Genomic DNA, 6471 nt, shown 5'->3' with positions numbered 1-6471 from the left:
TTCCCCCCCCCCCCCCCCCCCCCCCCCCCGCCCCTCGTCGCCAAAGTTACAAGGACTGGGGTACATAAGTTATCATGTCTGCAACGTGTGAGTTACCGTGGGTATATTTCATCACCACCCCCTTCCTCCCCCGCCCCCCAAAGCTACTAGGACCGAGGCACATAAGGTATCAGGTCCACAACTTGTGAGTTATCATGCTATTCACACAAAAGTTATCGGGGGATATTTAATCAACCCCCATTCCCCATGCCAAAAGTTATCAGGACTACGATACATAAGTTATTAGGTTTGTGATTTGTGAGTCACCAACTTAACATTCTATTCAGAAAAAAGTTACCCCGGGGATATTTTATCCCCCCCCCCCCCCGGCGTCAAAGTTACCAGGACCGGGGTACATAAGTTCTAGTTATCAGGTATGCGATGTGTGAGTTACCGTGCTATTAGGCTTTGCTAACTTCCGATCGTTCCGCTTTTAGTAAACGGATCCGAACGACATGCAGTCAAACAATGCGTATATTACCAGTGTATTTACACATAAATTATCGGGGTATGTTATCAACATTTTTTCATTGGATCAAAGTTACCGCGGTGTTTGTACAAACTTATAAGGTCTACGGTGCATAAATTAGCATGTTATATGCACAAAAGTTACTGGAAGGTGTGTTATCGGGTCTGCAATGTGTAAGTTAGCATGTTATTTACACATAAGTTTCTCAGATCAAAGTTACCACGACGTCTGTAAGTCAATTAAGAGGCATGAGGTGCATAAATTGCCGTGCTATTTACACACAAATTATCGAGGGTGTGTTTCAACAAAAAAATCCCACGTGAAAAATCATGTACATATGAGTTTGTCATTTACGTGTACCTATTTTATAGCCAGAAGGGTCAATGAAAACCTAGGTTGATGAGATCTTTTTTTCAAGTTTGTATTTTAAATGATGTACACAAAGTACCTATACCTAGTCATAAGAGAGAATTAGTCAAGCTGATCGCGATCCTGGAACGTCATCTAGTAGGCTCAAATCCCACTAGCTGTTTTTTTCCTTTTCTTTTTCACTCGCATGTAGTATTCATACAAGGTCAAATCAAGTACTTGGATTAAATAAGACACAAACGAATCGTTGGCGGGGTGGTTATTGACCTCGTGTTGGGGCGAAAGCGGCCATGGTTAGAATCCTATGATGGCTATTTAATTTTGCAAACGAGGAGATGTGTTTTGTTCCCTGACGATGGAATCCACACGGGACGTGCGATCAATATCTGACCGCTCTGAGATCGTACGTGCTTGTTGCTAAAATACAGTCGACTGTAATTTAGCTTTACCGTTTTGCAAAACCGCAGTATTTCCTCTCTCTAAACAAAAGAACCACTGACCTTTTTGAAAAAAACTGAGCAGGTGAGAAACAGCCCTCTCGTTATTTTCTTCCTCGCTCATAAGCTGCCGCTGCTCTCTCGTCCCTGGAATTCGTCTCCATCCGCTGGGAGCTAGTCATATGTTCGAATAAATGCCTCAGAGAAGCCACCGCCTGCCAGATCTGATGCAAGACATTGAGCTTGGCCATGTAGTTCCAGTTGACGCGCTGCTTATGGTGCCCCTCGACGTTGACGGAAAACAAGGTCAAGCCGTTCCGCCCACGTGCAGCTCCGCCGTGTGATGTGCCGGCGGCTTGTTCCCGAGTGTCAGGTTCTAGCTCCACATGCAGCTCCTGGTGTCCCTCAGTGGTATCACGGAAAAGGCCGAGGAGTTCGTCGTGTTGCAGTAGTTTGTCTGCCTCACCGTGCTTTGTGCATGGCCGTTTTAGTTTAGCCGTGGCCTTTGTGCATGGCCGTTGAGTTTGCAACGGCTCGCTAGCTAAGGATAAAACAGCTAGCTAGCTAATTTACTTTGCTTTATACAGCAGTAGCCAAACACCTCCAAAGTATTCCTGATACTTCAAAATCGTGGGATATATTGAAACTGTGGTATTTTAAACCTATTGGCTGAAATACTGTAGTTTTTCAATACTTTGCTATCAGACATAAAGTATTGAAAAACTGCAGTATTTTAACACGTGGTTATAGGATACCACGGTTTTACATATCAACGTATTTTGAAGTATCAATCATACAGAGAAGCTGTTTGACTAACATAATGGGCATCGATGTAAAAATGCTGGCTAGCCGTTAGCTGTAGCAAACACACGCGTTCTTTTAAACCAGCCACTGTTGCATGCAAACAGTAGTTGACTAGTTCACCAACGGAGTCCCTACTTCTGTCCAGCTTACCATGCCGATTTTTAATCGTGTACTGGACTAGGAGCCAGCCTAACTCTTTTATTATTATTACTAGTAATCGTGTACGTGCAATGCACGTGTTGACTAATAGAGCCAAATTAAAATTATTAAAAGCATAAGAACTTGAGAGCATAAAATCTGTCCACTCATTGGAAAATAAATTCATACATGACATCAAGGACATCTAAGGCTAAGGACAAATTCTAGAAAGTCCAGTACTTACAGGTAGTAATCTCATCTCGTCTTGCTTTTTGGAGAAAGTTAGTTTCTGAAGTGTGTTGTCGATGAATGATCATAAACAACATCATCTGCAATACTCTAGTATAACCTAAGTTGATTTATTCTTTTCAATCTAGGAACTCAAGTGTTTTGTCATCGTGGTTGCACAAGGATTGGTGCAAAGAAAGGACCAAGGGGACTTTTTCTTTCGGCCGGCCAAAAGGGCATGGTCTTGCTTGTTATGTTTCAAAATTGACTATTGATATACAAATATATCCTTGATAATCCAAATATGAAACAAACAACTTTTTGATTGAATTGTTCATCACACGAGCTAGGATTAACCCTGGAGCCTCATACAACGAAACAGATACAAGTTGGATAGCTGATCTAGCCAATAAAAGAGAACCATCAACTAACAAAAACAAATAAATACACCAAAAGGTAGCCAGCATTGACTTATGTCTTGGATTTGGTCCTGAAAGAGATATGCCCATGCGTGATGACCATAATTTTGCACCAAGTTAGGACAATCTGATGCTATGATCACCTTCTTGTACTGACCTTACTTAAAGACTACTCCTTGTATATCTATTCATTTACTAATGCCTAGTCTGGAATTTCAGACATGAAACCTGTCAAATGCCTAAATATACATTTCTTTGTTCAATCAGATATCCAATCAAGAACTAGTGAACTGAATTTTGTGTTGTCATGGTAGCAAATCATTCAACGAAATGCTTACGAGCACACATATGAGAGATAATTAAGAATTAAAGAATAAAGCACCAAAGTACTCCCTCCAATTCATGCAGAATTCTAATTCTTGTGAGGAGTTCAAATTTGAACTAAAACCACGGCAAGAATTATGTAAAGGACAGAGTAGAGATGTATTATCCTCCCATCTATAGCAACAAGAGCCAAAATCAACGATGTTATACACCCCTCTTCAATGTTTGGAAGTTGACATACTCCCCTTATGTTTGGCATTCGTTTTGGAAACATCATACTTTAATATACAACTTCACATTGTGTAAGTTATATGTGCACCAAGATAGAGATAAAAAAGATGTATGCTAGATTTGTAACAAACCATTCACCTTTAATTATAATTTGACAAACATTTAGTACATATGATTAACTTGCTTGAAGAAAAGCTTGCAAATTTAAGACCCGCTACTGCTATCCACTCTTTCTTATCTTCACATAGACAAAATTCATTTCAGAAACATGAAACATCTTTATAAGGATGTAGACATTAGTATCAAAATCCTGCAGATCAAATTCTATAGAAATCCTAAACATATTCTATAGCGAACATATGCTGCAACACAACACTGACTAATCTAAAGACCAATGTTGGCATACAAGATGGGTCTAGCTCTCTAAAAATTTCAACGTCAACCTCTCAGCAACTAAAATTATTATTGCTCTGTTAAGGTGGATACCATATTTCTCATGTACTTTTTTATTCAGAATTTCTACATATTGTTATTCATAAGTCATTATCCAGAATTCCTACTTACTTTTATTAATAAGTAAAGATAACAAACAATGTTGTTTATTTGTTATTAATAAATAAAGATAAGAAAGAGTCATGTGCACACTGCAAATATAACAAAACTAATGCATTAAGACAATGTATGGGACATACCAATATTTCAAGTCTTGTAAGACCACAAGAAGAGAGCAATCAGTCCGAGATTGATACTTCGTCAGAAGCAGCGGGGAGATTGGGAATATTTCAATGTATATACTGCAGACTGTACTGCCAAGCAAGCAAAGAAAAAAGCAGAGTTTGAAGTTCAGATCCTTTCAGTACTTTCAGATCCCTAAAAACCTTATTAAGCTTAGTATTTACGAATGCATTTATTTTGAAGAGCAAAACCTTTCTGAATATCCTTTTGCTTCTCCCTCGCGCACTCAGATCCAATATCCTCTCCTCCTACCACAAGGAAAAGTCAGTAGGACTTGCGATGTGCAGAACTACATATAACATTTTAACCCTGAGCTATAGTATAGTATCTTGTACGTATAAACACTGAATTGTTGAACCGAATTTCGTTGCAACTAATCTCACAAATTTACAACTCATCATCATCAATCCAAAAACAGAACACACATGCTCTCGAATTAAGGCTGTAACTGAATCAACTTAAAAAGAGTACACATAAAAAATTGTTTAGTTCTGCTGTCACTCAACTAAAAAGCTCATATGGCTTCTACATACCTCAGGATCTCTTCTCCACGCACATTGTCCGCAAGTTGCGTTCCATAATGTGTATGCGGTCCGGGCCACCGTTCTTCTCCTCGACGACCCTAATCAGATCTAAGAATATGCGTACATTGATTTTAACACCAACTTGACAACGATATGCCTACATATAAAAAGAAAACTGATCAAAATCATCACCTGATTAAACATCCAACTGAAGGCAACAGCAACAGTGCACTCATTCTTGGAAGCACTACTATTTCAATCCAAGTTATACACCTTATCCATTGTCTTTATTACAGATGAAAAGTTAATCCTCCTTTCTTTATTTGGGAAGATTTCTCCATTAGAGAAAAACTTTACGTGACTATTTAGAAGGGTTTCAAACCAGACACTTCCAGATCGCTGTGATGAGATAATTGCAAAAAACTGAGCATTTACTAACAAAGTATAAACAACAAAAAAGGTTAAAGAAAATAGTACAAAGATAGAACAGTACACCTACTGTACTTAGTAGACAATACAAAGAAAAGCACACAGAGAGAGTGAGAGAGAGTGATTAGAGGAGCAACTGAACATGTGAAGCATCGAGGAGTTGCTGCACGTGGGTGTATAGGTGTTGGACATGGGGAATGGGGGAGAATAAGAAGGATTCAGGGGGTGGCGGGACTCACCTGCGACGCCATCCCGGGTGAAGTAGCCGATGAAGTGGACAGCCAGCAGCGCCTTCTCCAGCTTTGGGTCCGGCTGAGGAGAGGAGCCACCGCCAGGTCTGATGCGCACGGATCTCATTGGACGACTTCCCGACAGCGACGGTGTTGCAGGCGAGATCAAATTAAACATTTCCCGATTGCCGAGGTCCTTGGGAGGCGAGGATGAGGTAGGACGGCGCGGCGGTCCAGGCGGACGGCACGGCGGACCAGGCGGACGGCGCGGCGGCGGTCGAGGCGGACGGCGTGGCGAACGCGACCCGGTCGGCGCGGGCTGTGTCCTGGCGGCGCGGCGGTCCGGGCGGATGGAGCACGGACGGCGCGGCGGCGCGGTCCAGGCGGACGGCGCGGCGGACCAGGCAGACGGCGTGGCGGACCAGGCGGACGGCGCGGACCAGGCGGACGGCGTGGCGGCGGTCGAGGCGGACGGCGCGGCGCGGGGCGGGCGAGGGGTGGGGCGGTGGTCGGGCCAAAACTGCTAGGCGGGCGAGGGGTGGGGCTGTGGTCGGGCCAAAACTGCTGGTTGCGAGTGACGTGGTCGGGAACGATGCTAATGGCAATGATTGGTAATTAATTAAGTAATGGCATGGTGGGTAATTAATGCGTAAAACGCGTTTAGTATTCTGAAGGGATGTAGACCATCAGATTACAGGTTTCGATGGATAGGATGATTTGGTTCTCCGCCCTCTTTTTTTTTTATAGTGGTAGTAAATAATAGATTATTTGAGTTGCTTACCACATGTGTTATGTGGTAACCGCCCTAACTCTTGGATGTTTCGTTGAGTCAAATCACAGTGAAGATCCTGTTTTTCGAGGGTAATCACGGTGAAGGTCCTAACACAAAGTCAAAATCATCGAGCGACATATCCTAATAAACCGGGCGCCATCAGAACCGGGTAAGGAAGAATAGCGACCTTGCGCCATGCATGGATTCGTCTTTTTCAGTTGCTCAGATTTAAAAAAAGTGGTCGGACCCTCTTTTTTTATACAGAAAAAATACCATGGTAATTAATACTACAATTTGTTGGCTAATCAAACAACTCACGGTAA

The 6471-nt window shown here is 42.2% G+C and overlaps 1 long non-coding RNA gene across 2 annotated transcripts; it reads right to left on the bottom strand.

The window, feature by feature from the left end:
* Positions 1 to 2520: 2520 nt before the first annotated feature.
* LOC125524932 lies at positions 2521 to 5625 on the bottom strand. Of its 2 annotated transcripts, none has more exons than XR_007291059.1 (4): positions 5386 to 5625; positions 4727 to 4874; positions 4385 to 4441; positions 2521 to 4264 (listed from the first exon to the last, which is right to left on the bottom strand). It is a non-coding gene; the product is annotated as an uncharacterized LOC125524932 (long non-coding RNA). The 2 variants fall into 2 exon arrangements; XR_007291058.1 differs by having other exon boundaries at positions 2521 to 4259.
* Positions 5626 to 6471: the final 846 nt, after the last annotated feature.

Source organism: Triticum urartu, chromosome 7 (assembly GCF_003073215.2).
Source record: "Triticum urartu cultivar G1812 chromosome 7, Tu2.1, whole genome shotgun sequence".
Classification (NCBI taxonomy): Eukaryota; Viridiplantae; Streptophyta; class Magnoliopsida; order Poales; family Poaceae; genus Triticum; species Triticum urartu.
The sequence above is the reverse complement of the archived record's forward strand: the minus strand, read 5'-3'. Positions and strand labels throughout refer to the sequence as shown.